The sequence below is a fragment of the Desmodus rotundus genome, chromosome 11 (genome assembly GCF_022682495.2).
Source record: "Desmodus rotundus isolate HL8 chromosome 11, HLdesRot8A.1, whole genome shotgun sequence".
Taxonomy (NCBI): Eukaryota; Metazoa; Chordata; class Mammalia; order Chiroptera; family Phyllostomidae; genus Desmodus; species Desmodus rotundus.
The window spans coordinates 48915005-48934925 of NC_071397.1; positions in this window are offsets into that span (position 1 = coordinate 48915005).

Sequence of the window (19921 nt, forward strand, 5' to 3'; positions counted from 1 at the left end):
CTTGGTGGATTCTTCCTTTGAGTATTATGAAGTGACCTTCTGGATCTCTCTTTATGGCCCTTCTTCGGAAGTCTATTTTGTTTGATATGAGTATTGCTACCCCAGCTTTTTTTCCTGTCTGTTTGCTTAGAAAATTTGCTTCCAGCCCTTCACTTTCAGTCTATGTAGGTCTTTTTACCTGAGATGGGTCTCTTGTAGGCAGCATATGTGTGGGTCATGTTTTCTTATCCATTCAGCTATTCTATGTCTATTGATTGGAGCATTTAATCCATTTACATTTAAGGTTATTGTTGATAGGTAGTTATTCATTGCCATTTTTTGCATACCTGTGTTCCTCTGTCTTTCCCTTTTCCTTCCTTTCCTTAAAGCAGTCCCTTTAGCATCTCTTGCAGAGCTGATTTGGTGCAGGTGTGTTTGTTTAGACTTCTTTTGTCTGGGAAGATCTTTATTTGGCCTTCTATCTTCCTTGAGAGCCTTGCTGGTTAAAGTAGCCTTTGGTTGCAGTCCTCTGGTTCTCATTACTTGGAATTTTTTGCCATTCTCTTCTGGCTTGGAGCATTTCCATTGAGAAGTCAGTTGCTAACCTTATTGGAGCTCCCTTGTATGTTACTTCCTGTTTCTCCCTTATTGCCTTTAAGATCCTTTCTTTGTCTTGGAATTTTGCCATTTTAATTATGATGTGTCTTGCAGTAGGCCTCTTTGGGGTCCTCTTGCTTGGGACTCTCTGTGTTTCCTGGATTTGGGTGACTTTTTCTCTCCTCAGATTAGGGAAATTTTCCATCATTACTTTTTCAAACAGGCTTTCTATCCCGTGTTCTTGTTCTTCTCCTTCTGGTATCCCTATTATATGGATATTATTATGTTTCATGTTATCTTGCACTTTCCTTAATCCCTCTTCATTCTTTCTGAGCCTCTTTTCCTTTTCTTGCTCTTTCTGGGTGTTTTTTTCTACTTTGTCCTCCTGCTTGCTGATCTAATCCTCTGCTTCATCTAGTTTGCTTTTGATGCCTTCTACAGAGTTCTTCAGTTCAGAAATTGTATTCTTCATTTCCTCTTGGCTCTTGTTGATAGTTTCTATTTCCTTTTTCATGTTGATATAGTTTGTAGTGAGTTCATTGTAGTTTCCCTGTAGATCTGGTAGTTCTCTGTGAGCTCAGTGAGCTTCCTTATAACCATTGCTTTGGACTCAGTATCTGATAGTTGACTTGCATCTATTTCAGTTAGCATTCTTTCTGAGGCTTCCTCCTTTCCTTTCATTTGGGGATTGTTTCTTTGTCTTCCCATTGTTTTTGAGACTCTTCTTGTTAGCCTCTGCTTCTTAAATTGATGTGTTCTGACTCCCTGGGTTTATGGTATGAACTTCTATGGTAGAATGCCAGTGGTATTCAATGGTGATGGCTTAATCTCCTAAGCTCACTGGTCTTGAACTGATATTTATGGGTGTAACACGGTCTAACTCTGGTCTTTTCAGAGTCCAGGTTTTATTGTCTCACCTGTGGGAAAAGGAAAAAGAAGAAAAAAAAAAGGAGAAGGGAAAGATGGAAAAAGGAGTAGAAAAGGAATGGAAGGCAGGAAGAAGGAATCAAAAAGATCAGAGGAAAGATAAGAAGAAGGAATTTTAACAAAAATTAAAATAAAAAATAAATAAAAGAAGGCAGAAAGAAGGAATAAAAAGGTAAAGGATGGAAGGAAGAAGGAATGAAAAAAAGAACAAGGACAGAAATGAAGAAGGAATTTAGGGGAAAAGAGAGGGAAAAAAAAGTCTTCTGCTGGCTTTAAACTGGTCACGTTAGTTCTGCTGGTCTTCCTGTCTGTGAAATGGGAGGGGGTGGTTGGAGGAATTGGTTTCACTTTTCTCCCTTCCTGAGCCACACTCTTCACTGTTGTCCATCCTCCAGTACAATTCCTCAGGGTCCTTCTGCTCCCCCCTTGGCCTTTAGTTCACCAGTTGTGCTGTCCTGAGGTGTACCAATTAGAGGCAACTCACACTCAGACGACCACACCTGAAGTACCAGTTCTGAACAATTCCCACCTAGCCCCTGCACACAGAGCCCTGCAGTGCCCACTTGCTCTCTAGGAGGAAGGCAGAACATCCAGCAAGGGGAACTGCAGGGCTAGGGGAAACTGCAGTCCCTAGAAAGACTTGACCCAGTAGGGGGCTGAACTACCCTGAAGGAGCACTGAGAGCCCCTAGCATCTAAGACAGCAAAGAGCAAGAATGTATCCTGCCCTTTTTGATCAACTGAAGATAATTTAGAATTTTTGAATCTATATTCATTTGAAATCTGCCTATAATTTTGTTTTTATGGATAGATTATTATCAAAGTTAGAGTTTCATAATTAAATTAGTTAGATACTTTGCCCAACTTAATATATTAATTTAATTGCTGAATTATGTTGAGGAGAAATAGAATCTGTTCATTGACCTTTTGATAGTATTTACCTGTAATACTTTCTAAAACTAGAAGTATTTGAAGTGAACGACTTTTTATTACACTCATATTTCTGTATTGGTTATCAATCTATTCATATTTCTTATATTTCTTACACCAATTTGGGCATTTTATTATTTTCCCCAAATATACTCATATTTTCAAGTTTATTGACATGTAATTATACTTAATATACTTTATGATTTTATATACCTATTTTACCTAAGGTTATTTCTCTTTTTTATTCAATATTTGGTCTATTAAATCTGGTTTATGAGGTGCTTAGCGTATTAACTCTGCTTCATGGTGCTGTCCATGAAAATTGTAATGTCTTTTTCATGATATTGACCTTCTTTAGTGAGGCTGATGATTCTCGATTATGGGCTAATGTTCTGCAACAGTGTGATTGTATCTTGGCCTCCAGCCAACCCATACATGGCATAAAGCATACCCTTGTAAAATGAGTTTGGGAGCCTTCCCTCTTCTTGAATTTTTTGAAGTAGTTTGAGAAGGACACGTGTTAGTTCTCAGAATGCTTGGTAAAATTTTCCTGTGAAGACATTAGGTCCACTGTTTTTGTTTCTTGGGAGTTTTTTGATTACTGCTTCAATTTCACTAGATGTAATCTGTCTATTCAGATTCTCTGATTCTTCCTGATTCAGTTTTGGAAGATTGTATGTTTCTTCCTAGATGTTATCCATTTCATCCAGGTTGTCCAGTTTGTTGGCATACAGTTGTTCATAATATTTTTGTATAACCCTTCATAGTTCTTTTGTGTCAGTTGTTATTCCTCTTCTTTCATTTCTGATTTTATTTATTTGAGTCTTCTCTTTTTTTCTTGATGAGTCTGGTTAACAATTTGTCAAACTTGTTTATGTTTTCAAAGAAGAAGCTCTTGGATTTATTGACCTTTTAGATCATTTTATGAGTCTGCTCTGATCTTTATTATTCCCTTCCTTCTACTCACTTTGGTCTTTGTTGTTCTTTTTCAAGTTACCGTAAGTATAAAATTAGATTGTTTGTTTGAGCTTTTTCTTATTTTTTGAGATAGCCTTGTAATGCTATGAATTTTCCTCTTAAGATTGCTTTCCCTGTGTCCCACAGATTTTGGATTGTTGTGCTTTCATTTCCATTTGTTTCAAGGTATCTTTTGATATATTCCTTGATCTTGTTGTTGACCCATTCATTGTTTAATAACATGTTATTTAACTTACATGTCTTTGTGTGTTTTTCAGTGTTTTTCATGTGATTAATTTCTAGTTTCGTAGCATTCTTGTCAAGGAAGATGCTTGATATGATTTCAATCTTCTTAAATTGATTGAGACTTGTTTTGTATCCTAACATGTGAACTATCCTAGAAAATGCTCCGTATACACTTGAAAAGTATGTATATTTTGTTGCTTTGGGGAGAAATGCTCTGGAGATATCAATTAAATCCATTTGATCTAGTGTGTCATTTAAGGCCATTATCTCTTTGTTGATTTTCTCTCTGGGGGATCTATCCATTGAAGTCAATGGGATGTTAAAATCCTTAAGTATGACTTTATTTCTGTGCATCTCTCCCTTTATGTCCATCAAGACTTACTTCACATGTTTAGGTGCCAGCATCATCTTAATTCCAGATAAAGACACTACAAAAAAAAATTGGAAAATATAAGCCAATATTCCTGATGAACATAGACACTAAAATCCTCAACAAAATATTAGCAAATCAAATATAGCAATGCATCAAAAAGGTCATATGCCATGATCAAGTGGGGTTTATTGTGGGAATGCAAGGTTGGTATAACATTCATAAATCAATAAATGTAATTCACCACAAAAACAAAGCAAAGGATAAAAACCATGTGATAATATCAATAGATGCAGAAAAAACATTTGATTAAAATCCAGGATCCCTTTATGATAAAAACTCTCAGAAAAGTGGGAATAGAGGAAACATACTAAAACATAATGCAGGCCATAAATAGCAAATCCACTGCCATCATCATACTCAATGTGCAAAAACTACAAGCATTCCCCTTAAGATCAGGAAAAAGACAGGGGTGTCTGCTTTCACCACTTTTACTGAACATAGTACTGAAATCCTACCAACAACAATCAGATGAGAAGTAATAAAAGGCATCCAAATTGGGAAAAAGGAGAATAAAACTGTCTTTACTAGTAGATGACATGATACTGTAGGTAGAGAACCCCAAGGATTCCACCAAGAAAACACTTGAACTGATAAAGGAATTCACCAAAGTAACAGGATTCAAAATTAACATCCAGAAACCGGTTGCATTTTTATATGCCAACAATGAACTAACAGAAAAGGAAATTAAGAAAACAAGTCCATTCACAATTCCTTCAAAAAAATAAATAAAATAAAACTCTAGGAATAAATCTAACCAAGGATGTAAAAAACTTATACTTGGAAAATTATAAGACAATGAAGAAAAAAATTAAAGAAGATACAAGTGGAAACACATACTGTATTTGTGGATAGAAAGAATTAACGTCATTAAAATATCCACAGTAACCAAAGCAATCTATAGATACAATGCAATTCCTATCAAGATTCCAATGATGTATTTCACAGAATTAGAACAAATATTCCATAAATTTATATGGAACCACTAAATGCCCCACATGGCAACAGCAATCCTGAGAAAGAAGAAAAAAGTTGGAGGAATCACACTACCTAATATCAAACTACATATAAGACATTAGTAATCAAAACAGCATGGTATTGGCATAAAAACAGACCCATAGACCAATGGAATGGAATAGAAAGCCCGGAAATAAACCCACACCTTATAGTCAATTTTATGTGAGAAAGAAGCAAGCAATAAAATGGGTTAAAGATAGTTTATTCAATAAATGATGTTGGAAAACTTGGACAACTACATGCAGTAGCTGAAATGAAACTAGACCACATTCTTACATGACACACAAGAATGAACTCAAAATGGATTAAAGACTTAAATATTATACCTAAAGCCATCTTAGAAGATCTTAGAAGAACACATAGGCAACAAAATGTTGGATACTGCTAATAGCAATATTTTATGGGATATAGCTCTCCAGGCAAGGGAAAAACTAAACAAATGTGACTATATCAAAATAAAAAGTTTTTTCACAGGAAAGGAAAACCTCAACAAAATAAAAAGACAACCCACAGAATGGGAGACCATATTAACTGATATATCTGATAAGGATTTAATACCCAATATTTATTAAAAACTTATAGAAGTCAACACCTAAATAACAAACAATTCAATTAAAAAATGGGCAAATGACTTGAGTAAACATTTCTCCTAAAAGGACATACAGATGGCCAACAGACATATGAAAGATGCTCAACATTACTAATCATCAGAGCAATGCAAATTAAAACCACAATGAGATACCATCTCACACCTGTCAGAATCGGTATCCTCAATAAATCAACAAACACCAAGTGCTGGCAAGGATGTGGAGAAAAAGGAACACTTTTGCACTGTTGGTGGGAATGCAGATTGATGTAACCACTGTGGAAAGCAGTATGGAGATACCTCAAAAATTAAAAATGTATCTTACTCTTGACCCAGCAATCCCACTTATGGGAATATATCCAAAGGAATCTAAACACTAATTTGAAAGAACATAAGCACCCCTATGTTCATTACAGCATTATTTATAATCACCAAGATATGGAAGCAACCCCAGTGCCCATCAGTAGATGAGTGGATAAAACAACAATGGGACATTTACACAATGGAATACTCAGCCATTAAAACAAGAAAGTTTTACCTTTTGCAACAGCATGGATGTACCTAGAGAACATTTTGCTAAGTGAAATAAAGTAGTCAGAGAAAGAAAAATACCATATGATTTTGCTCATATGAGGAATCTAATGAGCAAACTGTACTAACAAAACAGAGACAGACTCAGAGAGAACAAGACGATAGCTAAGGGAGGGTGGGGTTAGGTGTGGAGGGATTGAGCAAAAAGGAAAAAGGACTCATTGACATGGACAGCAGTGGTGTGATTGGGGGGAAAGTGTTTAAGGAGACTAAATGATAATGGAAAAAGTACAATAAAAAGTTTTTTAAAAGAAGCATACCCATTTTCTAGATACTGGAAATCCTTTGCTTTGACAGCTAGTTTTCAGGAACTCTACTCAAAGTGCTGTTATCTGGTTTCTCAAAAGCCTCTGGAATATCAATCAAGTCCTTGACCTACTGCGAGAGATGCGCATAGTCTCTGTCTGACCGGGACTGAGGACCCAGGGGAAGCTTGTCAACTTTCCTTTGCCTGGAGCCACTGCTTTGTAGAAATCAGCAATTTTATCTCTTTTCCTCCTTTAATTGCTTCAGCAGTTAGGAGAATTTGAGAATGAAAGTCTTTGTTTCAGCCAGGGAAAACTTGAGAACAGAATGGAACTTTACCTAGACCCTATCAAAACTGTTAGAAGTCAATAGATTTATATTATCTGATATAAGTCTGTGAACTCTGGACCAAAATTTCTAACCTCAGTAAGAATATAGGCACCTAATTCCTTTTATTCCTTAATCAGCTTCCATGTAAGTTTTTTGGACATTTTTCTAGAAAGTTATTATTTTTTTTGGTATGCTCAGATGTCTCTTTTAAATTTATAAACTGTTCATCCACAGTTACTAAATTATTATTGTTACTATTTATAAACCCATTCACTTAGACTGTTATTAGGTGGGACAAATTTACATAGTTGCCTTTGAGGAAGTACCCCTACCATTCTTGCTAACTTTCACACTTCTCTATGGCAGGAGTTTCCTTCTCAGAATAGACTTGTATAGTCTTTCTTTCCAAATTGTACATATTTTGAAGGTTATGATTTCTATTATAATATTAGCCTAACCCATCTACTCAGCTCTGATGAAACTTCAGAGTGTGTGTCCAGGCAATAGGGTTGTTCATATTCCACAGAACTCTGGTAAAATCATTTTTTGAAGAAATTTCGAATCTGAGCTATGGGCGTTGCCATTGCTTCAGGAATACCAGAAAATTTAATATTGTAGGAAAATTCTAGCAAGTCTCTCTTAAGCTATATATTTACCATACTATATAGGCCCAAGTGTTTTAAAGCATCTTCTTCACTTTCATATTCATATCTGTTCTCAGTACAGTCATTATATTTCCAAAATTCATAACTAGTTCTGACAATCACAGGTATCTTTGCACCACGATTCCTAGAAGAAAAATCCCAGTCAGTGTCCAGGGATGATAATTGGGCATTAACAATAATATGTATTCAAGGAAGATTGTTAGCAAACACCAAGCAGCACTTCCTGCACATGAGAGCTGGATTCTCAGTCTACGGTCACAAGTTTGCAACAGAATGTATGCTCTGTGAGGTCAAAGACTCTCCCTTGTCTTTCCTTCAGCTCTTTCCCCAGTCTCTGAAACTGCCTAGAACAGAGGAGTCTCAATAAAATTTTGTTGAGTGACTAAAACATCACTTTATTTTTTAACCTCATCCAAATTTTAATTTCAAATAAAATAGCTGAAATTTAACCTTAGTCATGCTTCACACTTTTCTGTCAACAGATTTGTGTCGAGGGGCTGAAATCTACTCAGATTCCGGGTATGAAGATCTATGCTGAGCCAAGTCATGTTTGTTTGTTTGTTTTGATTGTTTGTTTTGCTGAACTAACATAAGAGCAACTTTTAGGCATGCACATATTCATAATTCAACTAAAGATAAATGCTTGTCAAGTTCAAATCTAGCATGGGAAGGGTGTTACAAACAGATTAAGAATATTGGTGGAGCCTGAATGGGATGTTGAAAATGGAGAAATCTTGATCCCATCCCTGCTGAATGGGACAGAGCAGCCCTCTCTGTAGAGCAGAGCGGATGGCTACCCAATTACTGTGCTGAGAAATGGGCTCATCACACAGATGGTCACATATCATTTTCTAGAATATTTGTTTATTTCTTTGTAATAGTCAAGGACAAAGAATCTGTGTGGTAGTTAACTGTTTCTTGAAGTTGAAGGGTATAGTCCTGACCCAGTGAAAGTCAAAGAAGGTGATTTATGACAGCTTTTTTCCTCCACGGCAAAATTTAGAAAGAAATAAGAACAAAGTGCTCTGACACCTCTGAGGGAGTAAAACACTCACAATTTACAAAATAAGTGCTTCAGAGTGACCTATGACCAAACTGACAGCCTCTTTAAAAGCAGATATAAATTGCCAAGATAGAGAGAAAAGTTACGACTTGTTCAGAAGGATACAGGTCTCTGTAGCAGAAGGGGGTGACACTTTTGACAACAGCAACATCAAAGATATTGCCCTAAGTAAAGACCAATTCGTTTTCTGAAACATGTCTAAACTCAAGTGGAATGATTGATTGGCATCAGAACTTTTTTCTTTTTAAGTCCCAGCAGTCTGAAATTTTATGGGTCAAAGATGGAAAAGGTAGAGGTGAGAATGTATGATTAAGGTTGCTGGGGACACTGAGCTTGAGGATGGATGGTGTCTCCAAAGTTTTCTTTGAGGGGAATGTTTAAACTTTTTCTTTTTTATTGATACTGATTTACTTAATGCAGGTAACAGGCAAATCCATTCCAGGTATTCTGATTTGGTCAGTAAATGAACAAAGAAGTATTATTTGAAGAGGAAGGAGAAAAAAGGGAACTAGGAGAAAGTGGAGAGGGAGGAAGAGGAGGAACAAAAAGGATAATAAAATGAGGAACTGGAGGTGAAGAAGGAGAACACTATGATCTCAATCAGCATTACAGCCTAAATTCCTTTGGTGAATATCAAAAGTAGAAGATGACCTTTAATTCTGTTTGGGGTGGGGGTGGGAGAGATTCAATCTAGACAGGTTAATTAAAATACTAATGACTAATTAATGTGTCATCCTCTTTTATATTGTTGGATTAGACCTTTCACATGAATGGGTGCAAAAAAGAAAATATAGTAATTATATTTGCTCTTATTGTTTAAAGATAACTAATTGCCAATAGTAAATTTGCTTCTTTGTATAAGCAAATTAGACGTTTAAAGAAAAAATTAATCATGAGAATATTTATTCCTTCTACACAAGTAAATCGCGGGTTGGATTTGGGTTCTTAATTTTTCTTCTGGTTAACATTGTGCACTTGGAGACTTGGCTTAAAGAAGAATCCTTCTATTGACGACAATTCTGAATGATTGTCAATATTTTACCTTAAATCCCCGTAATTAATATTGGTGTTATTTTTACTATTTATTATTTTTGTACTAGAAATACTTGCATGCATTTTTGTTTAAAAGACTTCAGTAATATAGAATTAACAATAATGAAATGTAAGTGTCCCATTCATCTCTTTTATCATGATTCCTTCTTTCCTCATTACAAGTAACTACTAAGAAAAGGTTAAGTACATTCTTCTAGCCCTTATTCCTATACATTCACACACACACGTGTCCTTTGTCCTTTGGCTTGTTACATTATTGTAAATACACCACATTATTCTAAGACTTTACTTTTTCTTACTTGTCTTGAGATCTCTTCATGTCAGTATTTGCAGGTACACCTTCTCATTGTCCACCGTTGCATATCATTTCATTGTATAGATGTCCTATAACTTATGTAACTGCTCCCTTAAAGAGCAAGTTTTATTTTATTTTTTCTATTTCAAACAATGCTATAAAGATCATTCTTGTACATTTATCTTTATGAAGATATCACTTGCTGTTAACATTCCTAATAGTGGAAATCAAGGATATAGATTATGATGAGAACATGATTAAACATGCTTTTAATTTTCATTTTATAAGAAAATATAGGTATTTAAAGGATGAGGTGTTTATATATTTTAACACTCATTAAAAAGAATAAATATTAATTATTAAATGTTACTGTCTTTTACAATAAGCTTTGTATCCAACACTTAATGTAAATAATTTTATATACTGTATTGCATGGAGTGTGGTTTTGGATAATTTTTTAAGCTAATAGACAGCAGATATTATCAAAGTGTGAATCCTACTGTGCATATATTTTGTTTTAGTGATGTTTAAGGCTATCTTCAGGAATAGGCTGGAAAATAAACTTTATGTTTTGATCCAAAGAGGAGGATCAAACTGATATTTATGAAGTTCCTATTATTTGGCAAACACACAAAATCTTAATTCTAATCTTCATATCAAATTTACGATGTTTTTAATTTTACTTCATACTTGTGCCTATAGTTCATAATTAAATATTCTCTGTTAAGGTCAAGACTTCCTGTTATATTAGAAGACATTTTTTATTATTTTCATTGCACTTCTTTTATTACATTGATCTCCCTTATACCCCTCTCCCCAAGAATCATCACACCATTGTCCATTCCATGAGTCCTTTTTCCTTCTCGATGGATCTCCCTGCCCTCTAACCCCCATCTCCACAGCTGTCATGTGCTGTCTACGAGTCTGTCTCCATTTTGCTTGTTAGTTCAGTTTGTTCATTAGATTCCACACATGAGTGAAATCATATGGCATTTGTCTTTCTCTGACATGCTTATTTCACTTAGCATAATGTTATCCAGGTCCACCCATGCTGTTGCAAAGGGTAAAATTTGATAAGAGGTTCTTTATCTATAAAGAACTTATAAAACTCAACACCAAAATAACAAGCACTCCAATTAAAAAGTGAATAGGCACTTCTTCAAAGAGGACATACAGATGGTGAATAGATATATGAAAATTACTCAACATCACTAATAATCAGAGGAATGTAAATTAAAGCCACAATGAGCCCTGGCTGGTGTGGCTCAGTAGACTGAGCACCAGCCTGCAAAACAAATGGTTGCTGGTTTAATTCCCAGATCAGGGCACATGCCTGGGTTGTGGGCCAGGTCCCCAGTAGGGGGTGTGCAAGGGGCATCCATACATTGATGTTTCTCTCCCTCTCTTTATCTCTCCCTTCCCCTCTCTAAAAATAAATAAAATCTTTAAAAAACACAATGAGGTATCACCTCACACTGGTCAGATTGGCTATTATTAATAAATCTACAAACAAGTGCTGGCGAGGATGTGGAGAAAAAAGAACCCTAATGCACTATTGGTAGGAATGCAGATTGCTGCAACCACTGTGGAAAGCAGTATGGAAATACATCAAAAAATTAAAAATGGATCTGTCTTTGGACCAGTGATTCTACTTCTGGGACTATATCCAAAGGAACCCAGAACACTAATTCAAAAGAACATAAGCATCCCTATGTTTAAAATCACCAAGATATGGAAACAGATTGAGTGTCAATCAGTAGATAAGTAGATAAAACAAGTATGGGGCATTTATACAGTGGAATACTACTAGGCCATAAAAACTAGAAGAAAATATTTTTATATCAGCTAAAATTTTAAATCTCTTTCCAACTTGGTATCAGTGTGGATATTAGAGAGTTGTTTTTAAGCTTGTCCATACTTTTGTGAGCAATCCTCAGAGTGATGTGGAACTGCTATAAAACGTCTTGCTGAAATCAAGATAGACTTTGCACATAGAATTCTCTGATTTGCCTGTCTAAAACTTAGTGGCAAAAGGAAGCAAAGCCAGCCCTTTCATATCAGTGAGGATAACTGGGCATGTGATAGCTCCTTTTTCTTGTTTTCAAGACTCAAATCCGTTTTCTAATTTCACCCTGGGCTGTCACTGGCAGAGTGTATGAATTCTGCTTCTGCCAGTGCCTTCAAGTATCGAGAAGGAACTTGGCATCTCCTGTCATCGGACAGTTTCCCATTCCCTGAGACATTTCAGAGTGGAGGTAAGGTTTTGCAGTCAAATTACAAATAAAAGTACTTCGAGGGCAGGATCTTTTTCTGTTTTTCCCCCCTGTGGTAAGCACATATGCCTAAAACAGTGCTGGGCAGGCACTCAACAAACTTCTACTGAATCAATGACTGAACTGTTACACAAAACGGGGATTTAACTTCTGCCTAAAGATGTGATTTAAAATATTCAAGTGCCATCTTACCATCATGCGTAACATTATTTTCTTTTCTGTTCTGAATTTAAATTTACCTTTAACACTATTTTACTATTTGTAGTTTGAAAATTTTTCTTTTGTAGAAAAGACTTGATACAGGTATTAGGACAGAATGAAATCATGTGAGAGAGCTTTGAGGATTACAACCCTGTTTGCTGTCTCAGGTGCTCATCTTGGGAGAGGTTTCTCAGTTCCAGAGCTACACGTGACCACTTCTTTGAAGTAGGCTTTTATCCCCGCTGAGTGCAGTGTCAGAGACCAGGCCAGAGCCATTTATTTTGCAGACTGTTAGAAAAGTGCAAAGTTAAACTTCCACTGCTGACTCTTGCCTTACCTTTAAACTGGAGGTCCGTGGCGGCCGTGAGTGCAGGTGCGCCTCTCTCAGGTGAGGTGACCCTAGGGGAAAGTGTGCAAGGGTTCTTCAGGATCCCTGCCTTCCTCTACTGTCCCACAGAGATACTCTCCGTCACTCCAGGTTTCCAGTCCCCTAAAAATACCTTTAGAACCACACGGAAGGACTGGAAGTCACTCAATCCAAAAGACTTCATAAATTTTTAAAGCTGTAAAAGATTTTAACAATCAGGAAGCTAGAACTAGACATAGGTATGTTACCTATTTAATTATAAGAGTGATTAATTTAGCCTATTACTCTTCTAGGCTTAAGATATGTCATAAGTATAAAAGAAAAGTTAAAGTAGGTATGTTCATAACTTTTTCCATAAACACATGAAAATACACAATCACATAACAATTTATTATGTTTTTGTTTTTTACATCTTTTCAAGGAAAGCCTTTTTAATCTACATCTATGAGGTGAGTACAGAAGAATTTGAAAGATGACCAGCAAGTCTGTATGGATTTGCATTAGAAAGGCAGACACATCAAACAATACAGGTGGGGAGAGAGAGAGAAACTCCTACTCAGGCTGGGTCTGGAGGAGTTCCAGGGCACAGTTAGTGCTGGGGTCCAGCTAAAGAGGGACTTTGGGGAGATAAGTCAGTTATGAATGGAATTTCTGTCTGGTTCATTCCATGTCTCTCTGCGTAAATGTTCAAAATGCTTTTACACTTTCTTTTAAACACTGGCTAATATTAAGGTTTATATTGTTTTCTTAATCTAAAACAGATAAATGACACTTTGCCTAGCCTGGATAAAGGTGGGGACTATATTCTAACTATAAAAAAACAAAACAAAACTAAGACTTATACTTCCAGACAAATACAACAGGGTAAAAATTTATGTTTCCACTACAGTAAACCAAAAATAAAGAAAAATATACAAAACAATGGGTTTAAGATACTGCACCACAAAGAACAATGATCTCTAACAGACTGGAAACCAGTAAGGTGAAGCCTACAATCACCTCAGCTTTCTGCTTCAGACAGCTGTCAGGCTGCGGCTGAAGAGGGACACCAGGCGCAGCCTGGCAGACTTCCTGAGTTGAAGAGATCACGCTGGGAGTCTGGGGAAACCGAAGTGCCAGAGTTTGTAGAAGAGACAGTGCAGCACAGTGAGAGAACTCTGAAGATCTAAAGAAGGTTCAACTTTGAATAATCGATAAACATATCTGAGTAAGGAAAGTAGCCAATGCCAAGGAAAGAAATACTCTACATGGTCAGAGACAACAGTATCTGGGGCTCATATGAACTGGGAACAGTTCTACTTACAAGACGTTTTATATAAGCCTCATGGCAACCACAAAGAAAAATTTGATAGTACATACACAAAAGATACAGATTTTAATACTTGCTATAAAGCTATAGTAATTAAGACTCTCGTACCGGCACAGAGACGGACAAATACATCGATGGAACTGAGTGAAGAGTTCAGATATAGACCCATACAGATGGACGATTGATTTTTTGACAATGGTTCAAAAAATTTAAGGGGGAAAAGATAATGTTTTAAATAAATGTTATTAAAATAATTGAATATCCATATGCAAAAATTCAAGACAAAATTTGTACCACATAAAAATTAATTCAAAATGTGTCACAATCCTAAAAGTAAAATCCTAACTATGAAACTTCTAGAAAAAAACAAAAGGGAAAATGTTGTGACGTTGGGTTAAGCAGTAATTTCTTAGATACAACACCAAGACATAACATATAAAGAAGAAGTTGATAAAATGGACTTCAAAATTTAAAAGTTCTCTTCAAAAGACACTGTTAAGAGAGAATGATAGGAGATGCTACAGACTGGGAGAAAATATTTGCAAACTCAATATCTGATAAAGGACTTTAATCCAGAATATAGAGAACTCCTCCAAAGTCGACAATAAGAATAATCCTTAATAAATAAAGTGGGTCAAACATTTAAACACATACTTCACCAAAAAAGGCCTATGGGTGGTGCATAAGCCCAAAAGACACTCAACATCATCAGTCACAGGAGAAAACCCTAATGACCTACCAATACAGCTACACACATATTAAAAGGTCTAAATTAAAGTGTCTGGGCACAATAAGCTCTAGTGTGGATGAGAAGCACCTAGGACTCTGATGTATTGCTCTTGGGAATGTGAAATGGTGTGACCATTTTGGAAAACAGTTTGTCACTTTCTTAAAAAGTTAAACATATTCAGACCATATGAACCAGCCATTCCACTTCTGCATATATACGTTAGAGAAATGAATAAATATATTCATACAAATTTGGTATACCATTATTCAGAGCAACTTCATTTGTAATAATGTGAAAACAAGTCAAATATCTTTGAACAGGTGAGTGAATAAATAATTTATGGTGTATCTATATCAGAATAAAAGAAAGAAACTATTGATATACCCAATGATACGTATACAACTACAAATGATTATTCTAAGTGATCTAGACAAAATCTAGAATCTAAGTGATCTAGGAATCTAGACAAAAAAAAAAGATTACCACCTACAGATTTCCATTTTTACGAAATTCTAGCAAATGCAAAGTAACCTGTAGTAACAGATGGCGCATCAGAGGCTGACTGGGGATGGGAAGATGGGTGCGGTTTTGGAGAGGTTGCAAAAGGACGCCCGAAAACTCGGGTGACACAGTGTTCATTACTTTGATTGTGGTGATGTTTTCATAGAAGTACCTGTCTGCTAAATTCTTCAAATTTTATACTTTAAATGTGTGCAACTTATGGCATGTGAATTATATGCTAATATAGCTACATTAAAAGAAAATTTTGAAAAATTTAAAAACCTTTTATTAAAGTTAAAAGAAGAAGGAGCAGAAAGAGGAGGAAGAAGAAGAGGAACACAATAAGGATGAGAAGACCTAGAAAAAATGCTCCTAACCCAATAAGATAAATGACAGAATGTCTGGCATTGTGTTTTCCGAATCCCAGGTGCTCTCCACTTACCCTCTATGCAGAAGTATCTGATCGCTTACTCCCGTACTGGTAGCTACTGAATCACAGTAGCCTGGTCCTTTACTGGACCAAGGTAAAATTACATTTGCTTCTAGAATTTGTGCACATTAGTCTAGCATTGTTATATATAAAATATTTTTCATCATTCTTACTAATGAAGGCCACAATAGAGTAGCAAATTCAAATCAATACACCTTGCACATTATGATTTTCTTTAAATAACCTCAAAAATACAATTTTCAGAAGCAAGTGGCCCAGAATAATATTGTTATGAGAGTAGCTATTATGAAATAAGGAAAACAGTATATAAAATTTAGACACTGAAACAAGAATGAATGAATCATCATCAATAGACAAACAACAAAATTTTGTACAAAATTTCATTCATTCTTTGGTTGCTATAAAATGCTATCAACATATTCTAGTTAACAGTGGGAAGTGTTAGCTTATCTGTGTCCACTTCCCAGTAACATCCACTTTAATCCGCAAATTATGTTTTGTTTCTATGGCAAGCTTATATCATTGTCTAAGTAAATTATTCTTAAAATTACAAGCTGAAAAAAATCAAAAACTGTGATGTGAATTTACAATAAAATATGTAGATATATGCTGAATCCTGTGCATTTCACAGATACTTGGCAATCATCTGATTGTTAAAGTTCCTTCAGAAATAAATGCAGATGGCCAAGTTTTATCAATTTATCTTATCATACTGCAGTTTGTAAATATTTTTTATATCTCTCAAAATACTACATACACCTAAAGTTAAGAAAAGACCTGAACTTTTCTCATTTAAACTGATAATCCTTACGTTTCCTGATGTTCATTTTACTTTTGGGAGGACTTACAGATGATCATGTATTTGATGGAGCATGGAACCTACTTCTGACATGTAATATTGTTTTTAAGTAATTTTTAACATTTTTTAGATTTTATTTATTTTTAGAGAGAGGGGAAAAAAGAGAGAAAGAGAAACATTAATGTGCAAGAGAGGCATCAATAGGCCATCTTTTATGTGCCCCCAACCAAGGACCCAGCCTGCAACCCAGGCATGTGTCCTGACTGGGAATTGAACCGGCAACTTCTGTTTCCAGACTGGCACTCAATCCACTGAGCCACATCAGCCAGGGCTAAATTTTATTCTTAACAATAAAATTCTAAGTTACAGTAAAGTGTTGATTTGATATTGAATGTTAATTTTCTTGTTTATTGGGATAAGGTAGCATGAGTTTATCACTATGGTTTCAAAGTGGACTAGACAGGTGTGAGGATGTGCCCATGAGGTACTTGAGAGAGGAAGTTTTGGAACACTGAAGAGAGCGTGGTAGACTGTAGGTGCATAGGCACTCACACCTCTACTTCCAATCCATATATTCTTCTGCAATGACACCTTGGTCTTTCCAATCAAAAAGTGGAGTCTATTTCTCCATTTCATAAGAATGGTTGCAGAAAAAGTGCTGTGTTTCCAGGCATTGACCTTATCCACCTGGGAGCTTCTGCTTCCTTCTTCTTGGAAACCATATGCTATGTAATCAGTGGAGCTACCTAAGACCAACAGTTGTAAAATGCCCAAGTCATGTGGCGAGTCCCCAAAGGATGAGAAACTGTATGGAGAGAGAGAAAGAGGACAAGGAGCACTGAGACACCAGACATGTGAGTGAAGAAGCAATCTCAGAAATACTTGTTGTAGCCCAGCTGCCCTGGATGACATCACATGGACCGGAAACAAACCTCCCAACCAAGTGTTTTCCCAGTTCCTGACACACCAAGTTGTGAGTAAAATGCAATGGTTATCATAAGTCACTGAGCTTTAAAACAGTGTTTTTTTCCAGCAAGAAATAACAAAAACAGAAATTGTATCTTGCAACAAGGTCTTGCTGTAACAAAAACCTGAAACAGATAGCATTTGCTTTGCATCTAGAAGTCAGGCAGACACTAAAAGAGCCTTTAGTAGACTATTAGGGAAGAATGGGGAGATTGTCATCAGAGCTGGAGAAGACACCTTCTGTTCTATCATGGAGGAAAGTCTGGCAACACTTTCACCATTGATAACACTGGAAATAAAATATATCTACCTGGTTTGTTTTGCTAAGGAGATTTCCAGGCAGAATGGTGAAAGTAACATTTTTTACTGGCATGGTAAAGAGAGAAATGAAGTTAAACTGAAATTATAGAGGTTCTGACACAGACTTTCCAGTCAGGGAAAAGTTTTTCAAAGTAAAAAATGGCTTCAAGGTAAAGGTAAAGTCAAAGTTATGATGCTAAGACCGTTTTGCTGAGAACTCAGAAAGGTTTAAGGGTATGTTCAAAGACTCTAACAAATAAACAATGCAGCTTCTAAGAATCTTGAGGATATATGCTTTTAAGACACTGGGCTAGACAAAAGGACTTCTGTGGATCCTAAAGGTGTTGTCCCACAGCACCTTCACTCTCAGGGTAGAAGAACCTGTGTCTAAGAGATTGACAGATTTGGCTTTTGTCTAATAGAGTAAACCCCAAAGTGATTTATAAGAAGCTCATGAAGTTTGTAAGAGAATTTTTCTTGTTAGCTTGGATTGAAAAAGATGGAGACAGGTCAAAATGAAAAATAAAATAAAATAAAACTAAAGGCCTCTGGGATCCCCATTGCCTGGGGCTGGAAGCAGGCTGAGAAAGCTACACAATTGCAAACATAGACCAAAGACAGAAGTCTGGAGAGCAGAGCTGGAACAACGGAGATCACTCCCAGGAAGCAGCATCAAACCTGTTTCCAGGAAAAGGCAACATGAGCCTGGCAAGATTTAATGCTTTCTACCAGTGATTGCTACATCCATCCCATTTCATACTCCCTCACTTTTGGCACTGGACCATTTATTACATTTATTTTATTCTTGCTTCAACATTGGGTGTGCGGGAGGCTGGTAACTTGGCTCCTTAGTCACAGGTCTCTGATTGGGAGCAACAACACATAAAAATCCTCTGCCATACCTGAACCTGCTTTAGATGGTGAGCTCCTGGACTTTGAGCTAATGCCACACTGGAATGAGAACATGCAGGTCTTGAGATGGGAATAAGTGTGTTTTGCATGTGCGGGAGACGTGAATTGTAATGGCCAGAAGCAGACTGGTGGAGAGACTTGCTCCCTGAACAATTGCTGCTTCTCGGATCAAGAGGTAGTCTAATGCTCTTCTCTATGAGTGTGATGGACTAGTCCCAGGGACTTAATTAACTGACAGACTATAGTGGAAATGACATTCTGGGACTCCTGAAGCTAAATCATAAGAAGCCTTTTAGGCCTACTCGAGCTTCTTGGAATCTTTCCCAGTGGCATCACATCCATCAGAGGCAAACCTCCCACCCACATTCTCCCCAAATTCCCAACACAAAAAGTTGTGAGCAAAGTAAAATGCGTGTTACAATACATTAACTAATACATATATTGTTGTATAACTAACACATATATTATATGTAATAATGTATAGTTGTTGTTACAATCTCTCTCAAAACCTAGGAGCCATGCAGTTGAAAGTCTGATCTCACCTTTAACTGGAACATAAGCAATAGAAGGAAAAAGCAAACAAAATATAACCAGAGTCATTGAAGTTAAGAACAATCTAACAATAGCCAGGGCGGGGGTGGGGGGTGGGGGCGGGGACAGTGGGTAGAGGGGATTACAGGAACTACTATAAAGGACACATGGACAAAACCAAGGGGGAGGGTGGAGAGGGGGGAGGGAGGTGGGTTCAGCTGGGGTGGGGTGGAGGGATGGGGAGAAAAGGCATACAACTGTAATTGAATAACAATTAAAAAAAAAAAAAAAAGAAAGTCCAAAAGCCTCATCCAAAATCCAAAGTATGTGTTTCAGTCAACAGCCCTAGAGGAGTTCTCAGCCAACAGCCAGCCTGGGCTGCCAGGGGTGTGAGGAGCCATCGTGCATATCCAGCCCCGCTGCCTCTCAGGTGACTGTTAGCTTAGTCACTATCTGCCTGCAAGACAAACGACTCTGGGCAAGAGGAAATAAATTGTTATTCTAAGCCCCTGAGGTCTGGGATGGTTTGTTACACAGTAGTAGATAGCCTCTACGAAAAGGTTTTGTTTTGTCAGAAGGAAGGAATTGTTACTTCACAGATGTGGCAGTTTCACATCTCAAATTATAACAGACCCTGGTATCGCCCTACATTCTTCCACTCCCTTTGCTA